Source organism: Bubalus bubalis, chromosome 24 (genome assembly GCF_019923935.1).
Source record: "Bubalus bubalis isolate 160015118507 breed Murrah chromosome 24, NDDB_SH_1, whole genome shotgun sequence".
NCBI classification, from domain to species: Eukaryota; Metazoa; Chordata; class Mammalia; order Artiodactyla; family Bovidae; genus Bubalus; species Bubalus bubalis.
Window position 1 is genome coordinate 20,201,369 of NC_059180.1, and position 23,639 is coordinate 20,225,007.

At 42.0% G+C, this 23,639-nt stretch overlaps 1 long non-coding RNA gene across 1 annotated transcript; it reads left to right on the forward strand.

The window, feature by feature from the left end:
* The first annotated feature begins 576 nt into the window (after positions 1 to 576).
* Positions 577 to 5,085, forward strand: LOC123331551. Its single transcript, XR_006548247.2, has 2 exons — positions 577 to 1,545; positions 3,199 to 5,085. It is a non-coding gene; the product is annotated as an uncharacterized LOC123331551 (long non-coding RNA).
* Positions 5,086 to 23,639: the final 18,554 nt, after the last annotated feature.

The window sequence follows — 23,639 nt, forward strand, 5'->3', positions numbered from 1 at the left end:
TATATCACAAGGCTTCCCCTGGTAGCTCAGATGGTAAAGAATCTGCCCAAAATGCACCCAGGTTCCATTCTTGGGTCAGGAAGACCCATCTCCTGGAAAATGGAATGGCAACCCACTCTAGTATTCTTTTTTTGTTTGTTTGTTTCTTTCTTTCTTTTTATTTTTTTAAATTTTATTTTATTTTTAAACCACTCTAGTATTCTTGCCTGGAAAATTTCATGGACAGAGAGGAGCCTGGTGGGCTATAGTCCATGGGATTGCAAAGAATCAGACATGACTGAGTGACTAACATATATACATATAGAATATTACAGTAGAATTTACAAATCTTGTTTTCAGCCCAATGAATTTTTACATAAATATATACCCATGTATTATACTAACACCTCGATGAAGCCGTAGAACTTTCCGGCTACTGCTGAAAACTCCATCATGCTTCTTCCAGGCAGTAACTCCTCCCACCACCCCAGGATGTCTGTGTGTGCGCTCAGTTGTAGGATTCTCCAGGCAAGAATACTAGAGTGGTTTGCCATGTCCTACTCCAAGGGATCTTCCTGACCAAGGGGTTGAACCAGCATCTCTTGCGCCTCCTGCGTTGGCTGGCAGATTCTTTACCACTGAGCCACCTGGAAAGCTCCCTGTCCTAGGATAGGGCACTACTATCCTGACTTCTAACACCTGAGGTTCATTCTGCCTGTTCTTGAACTTCATAGAAATGGGGCCATGTAGCATGCAGTCTTTTGGAGCTTAGCTTCTTTCCCTTAACAGGTCTGTGAGATTCATCCATGTTGTGAGGGTCAGCAGTTATTTATTCCATCGAATGACTATGCCACAACATGTACATCCATCCTATTTCCAATAGAAATTTGGTTGTTTTCAATTCTTGGCTAACATAATGAAATATGATGAATTTTATACATATTTTTGGTATACACACCAAAAATTTCCATCAGTGCACTCATTTTTCTTAAGCATATAATTAGGAGTAGAATTGCTGGGACATAGGGCAGGTGTATGTTTAGAATTTATACATAGGGAATAGGGTTTTTTTTTTTCTTTTTTTTTAAGCTCTTAAACTGGGCCTAATGCTTAGCCAGGATTAAGAATAACTGTTCTGGAGGGTAAGTAGAAGCATTTTCAGTAAACATGGGTCTTCGTTGTAATAAAACCTAAGACAAAAGAGGGTTTGCTATGCCTTTAACATAATAAGGCCAGGTTTGTTACTTCTCATGGGATAAGGTCAAGGTCAATTCTTAAGAGACAAGTACATTTCTCAGTTAGCCTAAATGGGAGTGGTTTACAAAAGAGAAATTAACCTCACATCTGATTTCAATAACCTTAGGAGATAATAAGCCATTGCCTGAGGTGGAGATACCCACAAGCCTCCTTTCCCTGCACCCCTCATCTGTGGACCAGGACTCTTCCTTCTTACCACTTGGAAAACTAGAAGAAAGTATCAAAGCTTACCTTCTCCACCAGCAGAAAGTGCCAAGGAGACATCTCTTCATATTCAGGAGACGTTTGAGATGGCTCATTTTGTAACATGTGAGACCAGCCTGGATCTCATGGGGTTTTATTATTATGAGGGGCTGGGAGAGGGGTAGCTTGGGTTGAGGAAGGGGCATGTGAAAAATACTATATAATGTTATAGTTAAAACCTAATGTAAAAAAAAAAAAAAAAAAAAACCTAATGTAATTGTAACTAATATAATTAATGTATAATGATTGTTATTGTTCATTTGCTAAGTCATGTCCAATTCTTTGCAACCCCATGGACGGCATCATGCCAGGCTTCTCTGTGCTTCACTGTCTCCCAGAGTATGCTCAAACTCATGTCCATTGAGTCAGTGATGTTATTCAACCATCTTATTTTCTGTCGCACTCTTCTTTTGCTTTCAATCTTTCCCAGCATTAGCGTCTTTTCCAGTGAGTTGGCTCTTTGCATCAGGTCACCAAAGTGTTGGAGCCACAGCTTCAGCCTCAGTCCTTCCAATGAATATTCAGGACTGATTTCCTCTAGGATTGACTGGTTTGATCTTCTTGCCGTCCAAGGGACTCTCAAGAGTCTTCTCCAACACCACAGTTCAAAAACATCAATTCTTTGGTGCTCAGCCTTCTTTATTGTCCAACTCTCACATTTGTACAAGACTACTGGAAAAACCATAGCTTTGACTATGTGGACCTTTGTCAGCAAAATGATGTCTCTGCTTTTTAATATGCTGTCTAGTTTGGTCATAGCTTTTCTTCCAAGGAGCAAGTGTCTTTTAATTTCATGGCTGCTGTCACCATCCACCGTGATTTTGGAGCCCAAGAAAATAAAGTGTGTCACTGTTTCTACATTCTTCCCATCTGTTTGCCATGAAGTGATGGGACTGGATGCCATGATCTTAGTTTTTTGAATGTTGAGTTTTAAGTCAGCCTTTCACTCCTCTTTCACCCTCATCAAGAGGCTCTTTAGTTCTTCACTCTCTGCCATAAGGGCAATGCATCTACATATCTGAGGTTATTGATATTTCTCCCAGCAATCTTGATTCCAGCTTGTGCTTCATCTAGCCCAGCATTTCACATGATGTACTCTGCATAGAAGTTAAAAAAGCAAGGTGGCAATATACAGCCTTGACCCAATTTTGAACCAGTCTGTTGTACCATGTCCGGTTCTAACTATTGCTTCTTGGTCTGCATACAGGTTTTTCAGAAGACAGGTAAAGTGGTCTGGTATTCCCATGTGTTTAAGAATTTTCCACAGGTTGTTGTGATCCACACAGTTGAAGGCTTTAGAGTAATAATACATAATATAATAATAACATAAAGGGAGTATTCATGGACAAAGGAGAGGAATACTTTCTGGAGATTTAAGCATTTGTGTTTGGACTTTAAAAAAAATTACATCTGTTGCCCTCTCCCAGTCTGGTTTCTGTATTAGTTGTTTATCTCCTGTTGGCAAATGAAACAATTTCCATACTATTAGAAGGGCAGAGAGGATGGATTCTGTGAGGGAAAGTCCCTGCCAGGCAACTGAAATCTTTTCTTTTTAGTTTTATTTATTTATTCATTTTGGCTGCAGTCCATGGGGTCGCAAGGAGTTGGACACGACTGGGGGACTGAACTACTACTGGGCTTTGTCTAGTTGGAGCAGGTGGGGACTACTCTTTGTTGCAATGCTTGGTTTTCTTACTGCGGTGGCTTCTCTTGTTGCAGAGGATGGGCTCTAAGGAACCGGCTCAGCAGTTGTGGTGCATGGGCTTAGTGCTCCATGGCACGTGAGGTCTCCCTGGACCAGGGATCAAACTCAAGTCCAATGTATTGACAGGTGGATTTTTTAACCACTGGATCACCCCGGAAGCCCTAACTGAAATCCTAACACACCATGACTGTCTCTGATGAGAACCCAGCTTTGATGCATGCAGCATATGGGGCCATGCCAGAAATTAAGGTCATTTTCTCTGCCCTAACATGCCCTAGAAGGTCATGCTATCTCTCATGAGTCTTTGTGTTGTGATGCTCTGGGCCCCTCTGGGGGAAATCAAGCTCTATTCTGTGGGAAGTGGAAGGACTCACAGTCTTTAAGGAGAAGCTTCCAGGTGACTGCGGGATCTCCTAGGAACAATCCAAGTACCTTTAAAGGGTGAATCACCCCATCTTCCTGGAAAAGTGAAAGAAAAGCTCTCATGGGCTCAAAGGAGGAAAACAACTCTTGGGTAAATCCCTGGGATGGATAAAAGCAGAACTTCTCAGGTGCTTGGTTCCTTGGGATGGTTGGTGGGTCTCTAACTGGAAGCACTCCCTTGAAGCTGTCACTGCTTGAAGGGCTGCCTTGACTTTGCATCGTGACAACTGAGGTCACAATGAATTCTACACTGAATGGATAGCAATGTGGGCTTTCAAGGAGGCGTGTCAACAATGGATGGGTGGTACACCAAGACGTGGACGTTTTCTGTCCCCTAAATTTCTCCTATTTTCCTCCCCACTCTGAAGACTGGTAATGTCATCAAGTATCCTTTTCTTTAAATTTGCTATCCGTCCATTAGGGAACCATTGACTAAAATGACCTGCTCTGGCCATGCAGGATAATAACCGTCTGCCTGAATTATCTCACAACAGGAGGTTCTGATAAAGAATATGCAACTGACAAGCTACTGTCAGCCAGAAGAATTTGGGAGGGGCCAAAAGGAGGGAGGGAGATGCCAAGATATAATATGTCCTGTCAAACTCCCAGAAACTCTCATGCTGGAAAACATCTTGACTACACACATCTTGAGATACACATACTGTTAGGACAGACCTTGAATCAGATCAAATACAGGCACAGGTAGTTCTGAAACTTGGCCTGTGTACCCTCGTGCTGAACTGAATCTCAAAGACAGAGCTTTGGGCACAGTAGTTTTATTGCTTTGCCAGGAAAGGGGAACACAGAGGGCTAATGCCCTCAGAACTGTGTGTTCCAACCTGGGGGAGGTTGGGTGAGGAGTTTTATAGCAATGGTCCAAAGGGCAGGGTTGTTGATAAGGACCAGGGTGTGTCCAGGGCCTGCATTCCTTTAATCTGGCCTCAGGTGGTATCTCCTAATGAGCTTCTCCTGATGAGGTTCTCAGGGTTATCAAACTGTGGTTCTCTGGAATGAAGAATGTTTCATAAGTAGTTAACATCTTCCATTTGTGGTGGGTTTTAGTTCTGCAGAAGAGCTCAAAGATTGTTCTGTGTATTCCTTGAGGCAGAACCAGGACACTGTCCCCGAGCTGCACTATTATTTCTTGACCACTCTTCCCTTGTCATGCATCTCCTCCTTCCTTGATTAGCAATGATTTGAACCTTCCCTTTGGAACTCAGTGAAGGTAATGGGGGCTGAAACCTGTTTCCTACAAACAAAAAGTGGGGGACAAAGAAAGGCTTCCATGCCCAGAGCCCCACAGTGTCCTGCTCAGTTTCATGCAAGATGACTGGCCAGAGAAAACCTGAAGGATGAACTCCACCACCATAAACTCTGAGACTACAAGTCACGTGGCAGAGAAGTTCTCTTGGGTTCCTTTACCATACTGCCCTCTGCCTGAGCACCCCATCCCAATAAATTCCCTTACTTTGTCAGCATGTATGTCTCCTTGGACAATTCATTTCTGAGTGTTAGACAGGAACCCAATCTTGGGCCCTGGAAGGGGTCCCCCTTCTGATAATACCTCTACTATCTTCTTGCTCTCTTTTGCTCATGGGAGGGATGAACTTGAATCTCCATTTCTCCTGGTTTTGTTGCAGAGAAGGAGCTAATTCTGACTCCATGTTGGAAACTGTTTCTTTGACTTGCTTTTCATTACTTTTGTTATTATAATCACAATGAGGCAGGGTCCTGCCTCAGAGGACCCTGCCTATCTGCCTGACTGTAAACTAAAGTACCTTTTTTCAGCTCATAGAGACATAATCTGACCCTGCCACTTGTGAATAGCTACAACAAAAGGAAGACATTAACACACCCCTTTCAAAATCTGGCCGTTCCCAGAGATGTTTGGAAGGCTGAAGACCCTTTCACTTTACTCCCCCATCACCTCTTCCTCTCTTTCATTTATTTCCCCACTGCCTGACCCTCTCTATTCTGCCTTTTGATTTTAGCTTCTCATTGCTTCTCTCCCTGACCTGGCATCCAGACTCTGATGAGATGGTTACTCTGAGACATTAGTCTGCCATCTTCTTGATCAGCCGGCTTTCTGAATAAAGTTATACTCCTTGCCTCAACACTTTGTCTCTCAGATTCATTGTGAGGTGAGCAGAGCAAGCTTGGACTTGGTCACAGTTTCTCCATGTGGAGAGAAAGAAGAATCCTGGTTCCATGAAGAAGGGGTGAAAGGTAAAGGGGATATTTTCCAATTCTGCTTACCTTTGAAGCAGAGCAGGACACTGTGGGGTTCTTCTGGGTACAGATCCTTTCAGTGTTTCCCCATTTCTGTTTGTAGGAAATAAGCTTCATTCAGCCTCCTTGAACTTCCCTGAGTTCCAAAGGGCATATTTAAACAGTTGCTTACCAGGGAAGGGAGGGAATGCAGAAACTTATGAGGAAGAGTCAAGAAGCAATAGTGCAATACAATATTGTAAAGTAATTAGCCTCTAATTAAAACAAATAAATTTAATTAAAAAAATAAAATAAAAAGAGAGAGAGAAAAAAGAAGCAATAGGGCAGGGGCTTCCCTGGCAGTTCACTGGTTGACTCTACACTTCCACTGCCCGGGTTCCCCTGGTCAGGGAACTAAAATCCCGCAGGTCATGAAGTGTGGCCAAAGGGAAAAGAAACAACATTTCAGGGCCCTGGTTCCTCCTCACGGAATATGCACAGCAAAATACCTTTTAGTTCTTCTGCTGGAACTAAGGCCCCCACCAAGGTGGAGGATGGTGACTTCAGGCTGAGCATGAGATTCCTGGAGCACTGCCCTGTTACCTCACCACCAACCAATCAGAAGAAAGCCAGCACACAGTAGAAGATATGAAGACTTTGACCTGCTCCCCAAATGATTCTCCCTTTAAAAGCTTGTGTGTGTTGCCTTAGTCACTCAGCCATATCTGACCCTTTGCGACCCCCATGGACTGTAGCCCACCAGGCTCCTCTGTCCATGGAATTCTCCAGGCAAGCATACTGGAGTGGGTTTTCATCCCCTTCTCCAGGGTATCTTTCTGACCTAGGAGTCAAACCTGGGTCTCCAGCACTGAGGGCAGATTCTTTATCATCTGAGACACCTGGGAAGACTTCATGGTTGAGCAGAATCTTCGGAATTGGTTTTTGGACACAAGTCAGCCTTCTCCCCAGGTTGCTAGCCTCCTGAAAAAAAAAGTAGCTTTTCCTTTCCAATCGACTCTCAATATTTGAATTTGGCCTTTGAATGGCACTCCGAGTTTGGTAACACTTTGCTTTCTTTTCCTAAAGTAACTGAAATCAGACACTACTTGCTTCCCAGAGAATGGACTTCCTATTGAAGACCATCCCCAATTTAGTAGCCCTCAAAAGACCACATAGAGGAAATGTTAAAAAAGGAAGAGCAGTATGGGCTCATGCCAGTTTTGAGTTATTTGGTAGAAATTAAAGATTTATGACTGTACTGACTCCTGCCCAATGTTGTGAAATATTTAAAATCTAATACAGTGAATACTAACATCATTACTGAGGAATATGAAAGTGTTAATGTTTCAGAGCCCTGATGCTACCCAGGCCTAATATTAATCATGAGGAAGCTTAATATTTGAACAGAACTGGAAAGAACTGGGCTGCTTTAAAAGCCTTCCTTTTGTGTTCAAAGAGGACATTATCTTCTGAGGGATGGAATGGCCTCCATTTGCATAATGTCTTTCCTTTTGTTCCTTCTGTTGTCCCAACTAATTGCTTTTGAATACACGACCTCTGCTATTTCCCCTATCTTTCTTGCCAATAATGATTTGCCATCCTCTTCCCTCTTGATATGTAAAATGTAGGTAAGTGCGATACTTCAAAGCACAAGACTTCTTGTGAGTCCCCTACAGCTGAGATGGCAATATGGACACATTGACCATGGGGTGCCTGAGCGTGGATCGAAGTAGGGAGACAGAAGCCAGCTCCCTGGGGCTCCCTGATAAAAGGAAGCAGCTCTTTATGTTATGGGAGAGGGTGGGTTTGAAGAAAAGATGAATAGATTTAGATTGTAGAAGTTTCCCTTCTCAAGAGAGACTTACAGTGGGGATGCCAGTGTCATATAAAATTCATATTTTATGGAAAGATTAGAAAAAAGTAAACTAGAGCATGTCCTCTGCCCTTTGGTCCCCTCTCTCCCCTCACTGTGCATTGTGTGCCTGTATTATGCATCGACCAAACTTCTCCATCAGCAAAAACAACAGCATTCTCCTAGCACCAAGAACACAACACCTTAAAAGGTAACTAACATTCCTTCTTGATCTTGTAAGGGGTCATGATGATCCACCACCTTGTACCTACAGATCTGGATTGTATAAACTGTCAATAATATGTCATTTAACGTACAGGCCTCTATCTCAAAAAACTTATAAAACTATGCCTTGACTTCTAATGGGTGAAACAGTTCTTGGAGTTTTCTGAGATGCTTTTCCCAGGTTATAATTCTTGGTTTGGCTCAAATAAAATTTTCCATTGCTTTCTTACATGGACCGATTAATTTTGTCAACACCAGCTTGGTTGTGGTTAATAAAACTGGTTATGTTTCTGTGACTCAGCTGTTCACCTTTCTCAAAATTGTCCTGAGACCACAAGGGGCAAAAATACTAGGGCTGGGGATGAAGATGGAGAGGGCTAGTGATGAAATAAAATTCATAATTTATGGCAAGATGGGAAAAATTTTGATAAAGTGTTTCTTTGCCTGTTTGGGCTTCCTCCCTCCCCATTTAGCATTTATTGTATCTTTTGTTTCTTTGTTTTGTTTTTTGACCATGTAGCTTGTGGGATCTTAGTTCCCCAACCAGGGATCGAACCCATGCTCCCTGCAGTGAAAGTACAGAGTCTTAACCACTGGACTACCAGGGAAGTCCCTTGAGTGTGTTTTCTGCATCTGCATGGGGACTTCCCAGGTGGTGCAAGTGGTAAAGAACCCACCTGCCAGTGCAGAAGACATAAGAAATGTGGCTTTGATCCCTGGGTTGAGAAGATCCCCTGGAGAAGGGCATGGCAACCTACTCCAGTATTCTTGCCTGGAGAATCCCATGGACAGAGGAGCCTGGTGGGCTATAGTCCACAGAGTTGCAAAGAGTCAGACATAACTGAAGTGACTTAGCAGGCACGTGTATCTGTATTAATCAGACCCCCTTAGGAGATCTGATTAATCCTCCTTAATCTCATCAAGACCATCCCCATGGAAAAGAAATGCAAAAAAGCAAAATGGCTGTCTGGGGAGGCCTAACAAATAGCTGTGAAAAGAAGAAGCAAAAAGCAAAGGAGAAAAAGAAAGATATAAACATCTGAATGCAGAGTTCCAAAGAATAGCAAGGAGAGATAAGAAAGCCTTCCTCAGTGATCAATGCACAGAAATAGAGGAATATAACAGAATGGGAAAGACTAGAGATCTCTTCAAGAAAATTAGAGATGCCAAGGGGACATTTCATGCAAAGATGGGCTCGATAAAGGACAGAAATGGTATGGACCTAACAGAAGCAGAAGATATTAAGAAGAGGTGGCAAGAATACACAGAAGAACTGTACAAAAAAGATCTTCACGACCCAGATAATCACGATGGTGTGATCACTGACCTAGAACCAGACATCCTGGAATGTGAAGTCAAGTGGGCCTTAGAAAGCATCACTATGAACAAAGCTAGTGGAGGTGATGGAATTCCAGTTGAGCTTTTTCAAATCCTGAAAGATGATGCTGTGAAAGTGCTGCACTCAATATGCCAGCAAATTTGGAAAACTCAGCAGTGGCCACAGGACTGGAAAAGGTCAGTTTTCATTCCAATCCCAAACAAAGGTAATGCCAAAGAATGCTCAAACTACCACACAATTGCACTCATCTCACACACTAGTAAAGTAATGCTCAAAATTCTCCAAGCCAGGCTTCAGCAATACGTGAACCATGAACTTCCTGATGTTCAAGCTGGTTTTAGAAAAGGCAGAGGAACCACAGATCAAGTTGCCAACATCCGCTGGATCATGGAAAAAGCAGGAGAGTCCCAGAAAAACATCTATTTCTGCTATATTGACTATGCCAAAGCCTTTGACTGTGTGGATCACAATAAACTGTGGGAAATTCTGCAAGAGATGGGAATACCAGACCACCTGACCTGCCTCTTGAGAAATCTGTATGCAGGTTAGGAGCAACAGTTAGAACTGAACATGGAACAACAGACTGGTTCCAAATAGGAAAAGGAGTACGTCAAGGCTGTATATTATCACCCTGCTTATTTAACTTATATGCAGAGTACATCATGAGAAACGCTGGGCTGGAAGAAACACAAGCTGGAATCAAGATTGCTGGGAGAAATATCAATAACCTCAGATATGCAGATGACACCACCCGTATGGCAGAAAGTGAAGAGGAACTAAAAAGCCTCTTGATGAAAGTGAAAGAGGAGAGTGAGAAAGTTGGCTTAAAGCTCAACATTCAGAAAACAAAGATCACGGCATCTGGTCCCACCACTTCATGGGAAATAGATGGGGAAACAGTGGAAACAGTGGCAGACTTTATTTTTTGGGGGGCTCCAAAATCACTGTAGATGGTGACTGCAGCCATGAAATTAAAAGACACTTACTCCTTGGAAGGAAAGTTATGACCAACCTAGATAGCATATTCAAAAGCAGAGACATTACTTTGCCAACAAAGGTTCGTCTAGTCAAGGCTATGGTTTTTCCTGTGGTCATATATGGATGTGAGAGTTGGACTGTGAAGAAGGCTGAGTGCCGAAGAATTGATGCTTTTGAACTGTGCTGTTGGAGAAGACTCTTGAGAGTCCCTTGGGCTGCAAGGAGATCCAACCAGTCCATTCTGAAGGAGATCAGCCCTGGGATTTCTTTGGAGGGAATGATGCTGAAGCTGAAACTCCCATACTTTGGCCACCTCATGCAAAGAGTTGACTCATTGGAAAAGACTCTGATGCTGGGAGGGATTGGGGGCAGGAGGAGAAGGGGATGACAGAGGATGAGATGGCAGGATGGCATCACTGACTCGATGGACACGAGTCTGGGTGAACTTCGGGAGTTGGTGATGGACAGGGAGGCCTGGCGTGCTGCGATTCATGGGATTGCAAAGAGTCGGACACGACTGAGTGACTGAACTGAACTGAATCTCATCAAGATTCATTACTTCTTAGGAGATAACTTTTCTTAATCTTGTAAGGGGCCATAATGACTCCTGACCCCCACTACTCACTCTGTACTTGTAGATCTGGATTCTGTAAACTGTCAACAACACATCATTTAATGTACAGCCCTCCCTCTGTCTCAAAAGATTATGTGGCCATGCTTTAATTCTCCATTTGCCTTGAATAAAATATTCCATTTCTTTCCTAGATTGATTAATTTTTCATCAATAGTAGTATTGGTAATTACCTAACAAGTTCTCAGTTACTAAGCACTGACTATGAGCTGGTCATATGTTAAGTACTACACAAGCATTTGCCTCATTTAGTCCTCACTGCACAAATAGAAGATGGGTTCTCTTGTGATTCCCACTTTGCTGTACAGGGGAGGAGAATACTTTTCCTCTTACACTGTTTAACTGAGTGGATGGGGCCATGCAAACTAAACTAAGAAAAGCTAGTTAACAGAAAAAGAGGCTGTCGGGGAGGAAGACATTTTCTTCTTCCCTTGTAGGTTCTTCTGGCTGGCCTAAGAATTAAACTGACACGAGACAGATTAAGAGGAGAAAATCAAACAAAAGTTTAATAACAAGCATATATGGGAGAGCCCAGGAAAATGGAGTAATTTACTAAAATGACTGAAACCTTCACCTTAAATACCATCTTCAGCTTAAGATAGAAGAAGATGTTAGGGGTAGGCATCTGGGACTTCAAAGGTAAGGTAGGCAACTCACATGGATATGGAAAAGCAAATATTTGGTAAATAAATGTTTGCTGGTCCAGGCAGAGGCAGTGGGACACAGAGGAGTTTTAACAAACAGGCCTTGCTAGGCTCCTCCGGGTCTACACACCTAATGTCTTACTATAGTCTTTGGTGATGTTCCTTTGATATAACATGTCCTCTATCTACATTCTTTAGGCAGCTAAGGAGGAGGTCAAAGTTTCTTGCTGAATCTTCTGTTTCTTAAAAATAACCAACCTAAATAATCAATCATGATCCTCATGCCCCAAAGACAGATTTTGGAGTGGCAAATTTTGTTCCCCTATAAGGTATACAAATTATATATGACATTGATATTTTATTTATTTTTTTTATACAAACAAGGGGATCTCATGGAAGAGGAAGTGAAAGCTCAAAGAAGTGTTTCTGAAATGGGAAGGAAGGGGACAGGACATAACCTTTAAAAGAATGACATAGCCACAAGTTACGACAAAAACTGGTTAGAACTAACCAAGCCCAAGATGGCAGAAGATTCAACTTCCAGTAGACCTTGAGCCTCATTAGACACTCATGTGTCTAATTCCTCATTGTAATACATTAGCCAAATGAGACACCATGACAGTTCTGAGGCTAATCATAAAAGGCCAAAAGTGACTGGTGGCCCAATGCCTGAAAATCCCTACCACTTCCTCAAAACAGTTGGATAACCCTCCCACTCATTAGCCTATGAAATTCCCCAGGACATTAAAACTAATATCCCATATTTTGGGGCCTCTTGCTTTCTAAGATGGCCTATACTCTGTCTGTGGAGTGTATTTCTCCCTAAATAAATCTACTTCTTACCTATCACTTTGTCTCTCACTGAATTCTTTCTGGGAAGAGACTGCAAGAACCTGAGCGTCATTAAATCCTGAGACCAAGTGTGTGGTCTCAGCTAAAAGACCATGGGTTCAAGTCCCAATCTGAATTGCATGGTTTAGTCTGAGAGGTTATATACCATTTTAACAAAGTGCAATACATTTAGTTAGAGAGGTGACAAGAGGAAGGAAAAGGGTTTGGGCTTCTAGGGGCAGTAGATTGTGAGAAGGCAAATATATGGGAGAAATGATGCACGATAAGGGTTATTTCAATTCAATTTCTTTGTGCAAATTCAAGTTGGTGCCATCGCCAGTGTGACAAGAGTTGTTTCTTCTTTTTGGAACAGGATTGAGGAGGGGGCACACCTTCACGGAGGGAAATTTATGCCTTGCCTTGAGGCAGTAAAGAGGAGGATAAAGAGCTTTCTCTGCATTTGCTGTTTCTTGCTTGCCTTCAGCTCAAAATAATCCTCTGCCGAAGTGGCATATTTCAAGATGGTATATCCTGATCCCCTCCAGCAGCTGAGTTAAACTGAAGCGCAGAAAGTCACGTACCTAAAGTCACAGAGCACAGACTTGAACTTGATAGTGAAGGTGGGGTCGGGGCAGCAGATGGAGCTTCCCAAGGCACAGCGGTCATGGTCATTGTTGAGGAGGGGCAAATTTACCTCCTTCCCCTCTTGAGTTCTTGCAGCTGGACTCATAATAAAATGGACACAAGACAGATTAACTGGAGAAAAAGAGACAAATTTTAATTTGTATGGACAGAGGTCTTATAGAAATGGAATCTAAGGCTGAATGGATACAAAAACAAGACCCCTACATATGTTGTCTACAAGAGACCCACCTCAAAACAGGGGACACATACATACTGAAAGTGAAGGGCTGGAAAAAGATTTTCCATGCAAATAGGGACCAAAAGAAAGCAGGAGTAGCAATACTCATATCAGATAAAATAGACTTTAAAACAAAGACTGTGAAAAGAGACAAAGATGGTCACTACATAATGATCAAAGGATCAATCCAAGAAGAAGATATAACAATTACAAATATATATGCACCCAACACGGGAGCACCGCAGTATGTAAGACAAATGCTAACAAGTATGAAAGGAGAAATTAACAATAAGACAATAATAGTGGGAGACTTTAATACCCCACTCACACCTATGGATAGATCAACTAAACAGAAAATTAACAAGGAAACACAAACTTTAAATGATACAATAGACCAGTTAGACCTAATTGATATCTATAGGACATTTCATCCCAAATCAATGAATTTCACCTTCTTCTCAAGCGCACATGGAACCTTCTCCAGGATAGATCACATCCTGGGCCATAAAGCTAGCCTTGGTAAATTCAAAAAAATAGAAATCATTCCAAGCATCTTTTCTGATCACAATGCAGTAAGATTAGATCTCAATTACAGGAGAAAAACTATTAAAAAATCCAACATATGGAGGCTGAACAACACGCTGCTGAATAACCAACAAATCACAGAAGAAATCAAAAAAGAAATCAAAATTTGCATAGAAACGAATGAAAATGAAAACACAACAACCCAAAACCTGTGGGACACGGTAAAAGCAGTCCTAAGGGGAAAGTTCATAGCAATACAGGCACACCTCAAGAAACAAGAAAAAAGTCAAATAAATAACCTAACTCTACACCTAAAGCAACTAGAAAAGGAAGAAATGAAGAACCCCAGGGTTAGTAGAAGGAAAGAAATCTTAAAAATTAGAGCAGAAATAAATGCAAAAGAAACAAAAGAGACTATAGCAAAAATCAACAAAACCAAAAGCTGGTTCTTTGAAAGGATAAATAAAATTGACAAACCATTAGCCAGACTCATCAAGAAACAAAGGGAGAAAAATCAAATCAATAAAATTAGAAATGAAAATGGAGAGATCACAACAGAAAAGACAGAAATACAAAGGATCATAAGAGACTACTATCAACAATTATATGCCAATAAAATGGACAATGAGGAAGAAATGGACAAATTCTTAGAAAAGTACAACTTTCCAAAAATCGATCAGGAAGAAATAGAAAATCTTAACAGACCCATCACAAGCACGGAAATTGAAACTGTAATAAAAAATCTTCCCGCAAACAAAAGCCCAGGTCCAGACGGCTTCACAGCTGAATTCTACCAAAAATTTAGAGAAGAGCTAACACCTATCCTGCTCAAACTCTTCCAGAAAATTGCAGAGGATGGTAAACTTCCAAACTCATTCTATGAGGCCACCATCACCCTAATACCAAAACCTGACAAAGATCCCACAAAAAAAGAAAACTACAGGCCAATATCACTGATGAACATAGATGCAAAAATCCTTAACAAAATTCTAGCAATCAGAATCCAACAACACATTAAAAAGATCATACACCATGACCAAGTGGGCTTTATCCCAGGGATGCAAGGATTCTTCAATATCTGCAAATCAATCAATGTAATACACCACATTAACAAATTGAAAAATAAAACCATATGATTATCTCAATAGATGCAGAGAAAGCCTTTGACAAAATTCAACATCCATTTATGATAAAAAACTCTCCAGAAAGCAGGAATAGAAGGAACATACCTCAACATAATAAAAGCTATATATGACAAACCCACAGCAAACATTATCCTCAATGGTGAAAAATTGAAAGCATTTCCTCTAAAGTCAGGAACAAGACAAGGGTGCCCACTTTCACCATTACTATTCAACATAGTTTTGGAAGTTTTGGCCACAGCAATCAGAACAGAAAAAGAAATAAAAGGAATCCAAATTGGAAAAGAAGAAGTAAAGCTCTCACTGTTTGCAGATGACATGATCCTCTACATAGAAAACCCTAAAGACTCCACCAGAAAATTACTAGAACTAATCAATGACTATAGTAAAGTTGCAGGATATAAAATCAACACACAGAAATCCCTTGCATTCCTATACACTAATAATGAGAAAACAGAAAGGGAAATTAAGGAAACAATTCCATTCACCATTGCAACGGAAAGAATAAAATACTTAGGAATATATCTACCTAAAGAATCTAAAGACCTATATATAGAAAACTATAAAACACTGGTGAAAGAAATCAAAGAGGACACTAACAGATGGAGAAATATACCATGTTCATGGATTGGAAGAATCAATATAGTGAAAATGAGTATACTACCCAAAGCAATCTATAGATTCAATGCAATCCCTATCAAGCTACCAACAGCATTCTTCACAGAGCTAGAACAAATAATTTCACAATTTGTATGGAAAAACAAAAAACCTCGAATAGCCAAAGCGATCTTGAGAAAGAAGAATGGAACTGGAGGAATCAACCTACCTGACTTCAGGCTCTACTACAAAGCCACAGTTATCAAGACAGTATGGTACTGGCACAAAGACAGAAATATAGATCAATGGAACAAAATAGAAAGCCCAGAGATAAATCCACGCACATATGGACACCTTATCTTTGACAAAGGAGGCAAGAATATACAATGGATTAAAGACAATCTCTTTAACAAGTGGTGCTGGGAACTCTGGTCAACCACTTGTAAAAGAATGAAACTAGAACACTTTCTAACACCATACACAAAAATAAACTCAAAATGGATTAAAGATCTAAACGTAAGACCAGAAACTATAAAACTCCTAGAGGAGAACATAGGCAAAACACTCTCTGACATACATCACAGCAGGATCCTCTATGACCCACCTCCAAGAATATTGGAAATAAAAGCAAAAATAAACAAATGGGACCTAATTAACCTTAAAAGCTTCTGCACATCAAAGGAAACTATTAGCAAGGTGAAAAGACAGCCTTCAGAATGGGAGAAGATAATAGCAAATGAAGCAACTGACAAACAACTAATCTCGAGAATATACAAGCAACTCCTACAGCTCAACTCCAGAAAAATAAATGACCCAATTGAAAAATGGGCCAAAGAACTAAATAGACATTTCTCCAAAGAAGACATACAGATGGCTAACAAACACATGAAAAGATGCTCAACGTCACTCATTATCAGAGAAATGCAAATCAAAACCACTATGAGGTACCATTTCACACCAGTCAGAATGGCTGCAATCCAAAAGTCTGCAAGTAATAAATGCTGGAGAGGATGTGGAGAAAAGGGAACCCTCTTACACTGTTGGTGGGAATGCAAACTAGTACAGCCACTATGGAGAACAGTGTGGAGATTCCTTAAAAAACTGGAAATAGACCTGCCTTATGATCCAGCAATCCCACTGCTGGGCATACACACTGAGGAAACCAGAAGGGAAAGAGACACGAGTACCCCAATGTTCATCGCAGCACTGTTTATAATAGCCAGGACATGGAAGCAACCTAGATGTCCATCAGCAGATGAATGGATAAGAAAGCTGTGGTACATATACACAATGGAGTATTATTCAGCCATTAAAAAGAATACATTTGAATTAGTTCTAATGAGGTGGATGAAACTGGAGCCTATTATACAGAGTGAAGTAAGCCAGAAAGAAAAACACCAATACAGTATACTAACGCATATATATGGAATTTAGAAAGATGGTAACAATAACCCTGTGTACGAGACAGCAAAAGAGACACTGATGTATAGAACAGTCTTATGGACTCTGTGGGAGAGGGAGACGGTGGGAAGATTTGGGGGAATGGCATTGAAACATGTAAAATATCATGTATGAAATGAGTTGCCAGTCCAGGTTCGATGCACGATACTGGATGCTTGGGGCTGGTGCACTGGGACGACCCAGAGGGATGGAATGGGGAGGGAGGAGGGAGGAGGGTTCAGGATGGGGAACACTTGTATACCTGTGGCGGATTCATTTTGATATTTGGCAAAACTAATACAGTTATGTAAAGTTTAAAAATAAAATAAAATTTAAACACACATAAAAAAAAAAAGATGATGCTGTGAAAGTGCTGCACTCAATATGCCAGCAAATTTGGAAAACTCAGCAGTGGCCACAGGACTGGAAAAGGTCAGTTTTCATTCCAATCCCAAAGAAAGGCAATGCCAAAGAATGCTCAAACTACCACACAATCGCACTCACCTCACACGCTAGTAAAGTAATGCTCAAAATTCTCCAAGCCAGGCTTTAGCAATACGTGAACTGTGAACTTCCAGATGTTCAAGCTGGTTTTAGAAAAGGCAGAGGAACCAGAGATCAAATTGCCAACATCTGCTGGATCATGGAAAAAGCAAGAGAGTTCCAGAAAAACATCTATTTCTGCTTTATTGACTATGCCAAAGCCTTTGACTGTGTGGATCACAATAAACTGTGGGAAATTCTGCAAGAGATGGGAATACCAGACCACCTGATCTGCCTCTTGAGAAATCTGTATGCAGGTCAGGAAGCAACAGTTAGAACTGGACATGGAACAAAGGACTGGTTCCAAATAGGAAAAGGAGTTCGTCAAGGCTGTATATTGTCACCCTGTTTATTTAACTTATATGCAGAGTACATCATGAGAAATGCTGGGCTGGAAGAAACACAAGCTGGAATCAAGATTGCTGGGAGAAATATCAATAACCTCAGATATGCAGATGACACCACCCTTATGGCAGAAAGTGAAGAAGAACTAAAAAGCCTCTTGATGAAAGTGAAAGTGGAGAGTGAAAAAGTTGGCTTAAAGCTCAACATTCAGAAAACGAAGATCATGGCATCTGGTCCCATCACTTCATGGGAAATAGATGGGGAAACAGTGGAAACAGTGTCAGACTTTATTTTTCTGGGCTCCAAAATCACTACAGATGGTGACTGCAGCCATGAAATTAAAAGATGCTTACTCCTTGGAAGGAAAGTTATGACCAACCTAGATAGCATATTCAAAAGCAGAGACAGTACTTTGCCAACAAAGGTTCATCTAGACAAGGCTATGGTTTTTCCTGTGGTCATGTATGGATGTGAGAGTTGGACTGTGAAGAAGGCTGAGCGCTGAAGAATTGATGCTTTTGAACTGTGGTGTTGGAGAAGACTCTTGAGAGTCCCTTCGACTGCAAAGAGTCCAACCAGTCCATTCTGAAGGAGATCAGCCCTGGGATTTCTTTGGAAGGAATGATGCTAAAGCTGAAACTCAAGTACTTTGGCCACTGCATGCGAAGAGTTGACTCACTGGAAAAGACTCTGATGCTGGGAGGGATTGGGGGCATGAGGAGAAGGGGATGACAGAGGATGAGATGGCTGGATGGCATCACTGACTCAATGCACATGGGTCTCAGTGAACTCTGGGAGTTGGTGATGGACAGGGAGGCCTGGCGTGCTGCGATTCATGGGGTCGCAAGGAGTCAGACACGACTGAGCGACTGATCTGATCTGATCTGATGGCAGAAAGTGAAGAGGAACTAAAAATCCTCTTGATGAAAGTGAAAGAGGAGAGTGAAAAAGTTGGTTTAAAGCTCACCATTCAGAAAACTAACATCATGGCATCTGGTCCCATCACTTCATGGCAAATAGATGGGGAAACAGTGGAAAGAGTGACAGACTTTATTTTAGGGGACTCCAAAATCACTGTAGATGGTGATTGCAGCCATGAAATTAAAAGATGCTTACTCCTTGGAAGGATAGTTATGACCAACCTGCTGCTGCTGCTAAGTCACTTCAGTCGTGTCCAACTCTGTGCGACCCCATAGACATCAGCCCACCAGGCTCCCCCATCCCTGGGATTCTCCAGGCAAGAACACTGGAGTGGGTTGCCATTTCCTTCTCCAATGCATGAAAGTGAAAAAGTGAAAGTGAAGTCGCTCAGTCGTGTCCGACTCTTAGCGACCCCATGGACTGCAGCCCACCAGGCTCCTCTGTCCATGGGATTTTCCAGGCAAGAGTACTGGAGTGGGGTGCCATTGCCTTCTCCAATGACCAACCTAGATAGCATATTCAAAAGCAGAGACATTACTTTGCCAAAAAAGGTCCGTCTAGTCAAGGCTATGGTTTTTCCAGTGGTCATGTATGGACGTGAGAGTTGGACTGTGAAGAAGGCTGAGTGCCGAAGAATTGATGCTTTTGAACTGTGGTGTTGGAGAAGACTCTTGAGAGTCCCTTCGACTGCAAAGAGTCCAACCAGTCCATTCTGAAGGAGATCAGCCCTGGGATTTCTTTGGAAGGAATGATGCTAAAGCTGAAACTCCAATACTTTGGCCACCTCATGCGAAGAGTTGACTCATTGGAAAAAACCCTGATACTGGGAGAGATTGGGGGCAGGAGGAGAAGGGGATGACAGAGGATGAGATGGCTGGATGGCATCACCGACTCCATGGACATGAGTTTGGGTGAGCTCCAGGAGCTGGTGATGGATAGGGAGGCCTGCCGTGCTGCAATTCATGGGGTCGCAAGGAGTCGGACATGACTGAGCAACTGATCTGAATTGAACTGAATATGGAAATAGCACCACACACTCCAAGAGAAATGTTATTCTAGAATGCCTCTTGTGCGAGTGTTTCATGTCCAGGGTTACATCAAGTCATGGTCAGAGATGCGTGAAGCGGTCTTGATGTTTCGTTTTTGCCTTTGAACCGGATTCTGAGGGACAGGAAGTTGACCTGGTTGCCTCCTCCACAGCAGGGTTCAGGGGAGTGTGAGGGTGAAGCCTGAAAATGGAGAACTTCAAGGATGATAGAAGGACACCATCCGCCACTGGCCCCGAAGTTAGGAGAAATCCTAAAGAAAGGTGAGCCTTCAATTCAATCCAATAAACATGAACTATATGCCTAAAAAAAAAAAAAAAAAAAAAAAAAAGAAATGGAATCTAAGAAGTGGCCAAATCAGGCAGCTTGTATACTTTTTAGACAAAGAAATAAAGGTATGAGGAATTGATGAGACAAAGAAAATTAGGCTGTGGGGGCTTCCCTGGTGGCTCAGTGGTAAAGAATCTGTCTGCAATGGGGAAGACCCGGCTTCAATCCCTGGGTTGGGAAAGTCCCCTGGAGAAGGGAATGGCAACCCACTCCAGTATTCTTGCCTGGAGAATCCCATGGACAGAGGAGCCTGGTGGACCACAGTCCATAGGGTTGCAAACAGTCAGACACGACTGAGCGGCTAACACTTTCACTTTTCTTAATTAGTGAATTACCTAAACGGAGTTTGGGCTTGGGGAAAGTAAAGAGGTAACAAGACTTGTTTATACAGTTTTCTCACCTCAGATAAGGGTGTCCTCTTTACCTCCAGATGCAGAGAATGGACCTTTCCCATGAGAAGTTTAATGATTGATTACTTATTGATTGACTGATTTTCTTTGACTTGGGGATTCTCTGCCCTCTTCTTTCTTTTTAAAAAAGATTCATTTATTTATTTTTAATGAAGTATAGTTGATCTACAATGTTACGTTAGTTTCAAGTGTGTAGCAAAGTAATTCAGCTATACATATATACATAAATATCCATTTTTTCCAGATTCTTTTCCCTTACTGGTTATTACATAATACTGAGTATAGTTCCCTGTTCTCTACAGTAGGCCCTTGTTGGTTATTTATTTCATATATAGCTATATGTATCACATGGGAAGTTTATTTCCTGCTTCCAGAGAAACACAGAGGAGGGTCAAAGTGTCCTGTTACATCAATTGTTTCTTAACTTTAATTCAACATAATCAGTATATAATTGAGGCCTACTTTGGGGGCAGTTGGTCCCGAAGTCATGTGGCTCAAAATTTCTGCTCTCCCAAGCTCTTTAGCCTTAAGAATGCCCAACACGGGGGAAGAAACTGCTAGACATCTAAGGAGGTAGGTGGTGGCTGGTAACAGAAAGATCCAGGGGGATGGGGCCAAACCAGGAAACGTCCGCCAGGGGGGTGCGGTGCGGGGGTGGGGGGGGTCAGTACTAAAGGGTCAGAAATCAGAAATGAGTCATCACAGGCGTGGGGAATAAAACCTAGAACTTATGTCTTTAACAAGAGGTAGGAAGAAGAGCGGAGAAGGCAATGGCACCCCACTCCAGTACTCTTGCCTGGAAAATCCCATGGACGGAGGAGCCTGGTGGGCTGCAGTCCATGGGGTCGCTAAGAGTCAGACATGACTGAGCGACTTCACTTTCACTTTTCACTTTCACGCATTGGAGAAGGAAATGGCAACCCACTCCAGTGTTCTTGCCTGGAGAATCCCAGGGACGGGGGAGGCTGGCGGGCTGCCGTCTCTGGGGTCGCACAGAGTCGGACACGACTGAAGCGACTTAGCAGCAGCAGCAGGAGGAAGAAGAGGGAAAGCAGGGAGGGGGAAGATATTGACAGGTAAGGCTGTAAAGTGTTTTTATTATCAGTTATTACTTTTATTATTCCTTTAAAAATTTATTATTATTATTATTATTTTATTCTTGGCCACACAGCACAGCATATGGGATCTTAGTTTCCCAAGCAGGGATCAAACCTGAGATCCCTGCATTGAAAGTGCAGAGTCTTAACCACTGGACCACTAGGAAAGTTCTTGTAAACAGATTTATTGCCTGGAGTTGGCTTATGTGATTGTGGGGCAGGCTGGGCAAATCTGAAATCTGTAGCACAGGCTGTTAGGAAGGGCAGCCTGGAAACCTGGGCAGGAGCTGATGCTACTGTCCTCAGGAAGAATTTATTTATTTATTTATTTTGGCCATGCCACACATCCTGCATTATCTTAGTTCCCTGATCGGGGAGTGAACCCAGTGAACCCAGTCCCTGGCAGTGAAATCACTGAGTCCTAACCACTGGACCACCAGGAAATTCCCCAGAATTTCTTCTTCTTTAGGGTAACCTTGGCTCTGCTCTTAAGGCCCTTCAACTGATTGCATCGGGTGGCCCAGATTGTTGAAAATAATTCCTTTTACGTAATGTCAACTACAGATGTTAATCACATCTGTAAAATCCTTCAAAGCAACACCAAGATGAGTGTTTGATGAGACTACTGGGATATTCACATAAAGTGGACCATCACAGTGCTCAATAAACGCTGGACGAATTGACCAGTAATAAGAAGCCAAAATTTATAGAGTAGTTAATAGATGCCAGGCACTGTTCTGAGAACTTTGTACGATTAATTTGTTTACTATTCCCAGCAAACTTATAAGGTCAGTATTGTTATTACTCATATTCGACTTTAGTGCTGTTTGTCAATCAATATTTCCCCTTCTTCTTTCTCTGGGCTTGTGGTAGGTTTTCACTTTGTTATCCCCTTTAAATTCAGTATAGCCACATAACTTATTTGATCAATGAATTATGAACAGGAATGATATGTATCATTTCCAGGCAGAAACTTTTAAGGGCCAGTTTAGCATCTCTTTGTTTTCTCCTTGTCATTTTGACCAGCAATATCCAGATGGTGGACCCTCTACTGAGCAAGATGAACAAAACCCCAGCTGACCCCCAGTGGACACATAGCCTGTATTTTAAACTACTAATATTTGGGGCTTATTTGTTTCCATGATATAACCTAATTTATCCTGATTATCTCCCTTTAAAGATAAGGGAACTGAGGCATGGAGAGATTAAGTCACACAAATAAAAATGATGGAGCCAGGATTCACATCCAACCATCTAACAGTCTCTGCTGTCTAGAACCCTACAATGTCTCATAAGATGCCAAAAACTCAGCCCCTACGCACTGGTGCTGAATAGAATAGAGACAAAGCTTTGCGTGAAGTAGAAAAGAAGAGCTTTATTTCTTTGCCAGGCAAAGGGGAACCCAATGGGCTTGTGTCCTAAGGAACTGTGTATCCCAACCTGGGAGGATTTGGTGAGGAGTTTTACAGCAATGATTCAAGCCTGGGGTTGCTGATAAGAATTGTGTGCGGGGCTGGAACTCCTTTAATCTGGCTTCAGGTGGTCTTCTCTGGAATGACAAATGCTAACATCTTCCATTTGTTGGGGGCTTTAGTTCTATAAAGAGCTCAAAGATGAGCTCTTTATGGGTACCCTTAAATGATTTTATATACCCTTTATATGCCCTTAAATGACTGAGTTCTATAAAGAGCTCAAAGATGAGCTCTTTATGGGTACCCTTGAGGGGGAACCAGGACCCTGCTCCAAGGCTTCACCACTGTTTCCACACTCTTCCTTCCTTATCTCTGCAGCCCCTCTCCATTCCCTGAGTAGCAACAACTTGAATCTGCCCTCTGGGACTCAAGGAAGATCATGGAGACTGGAGTCTACTCCCTATAAACAAGGAAAGAATGGGGGACACAGAAGTGCTTCCAGGCCCAGGAGCCCCACAGGGTCCTGCTCTGTTTCAAGATTGCCATCTTTTCTTAGGTTTAATCCTTAATCCTTTCTGTTGGGAGCAGGTTTTAATTCCCCCATCTCCACCAAAAACTTCTGCCATTGTCTGGAGACATTTTTGGTTGTCACAA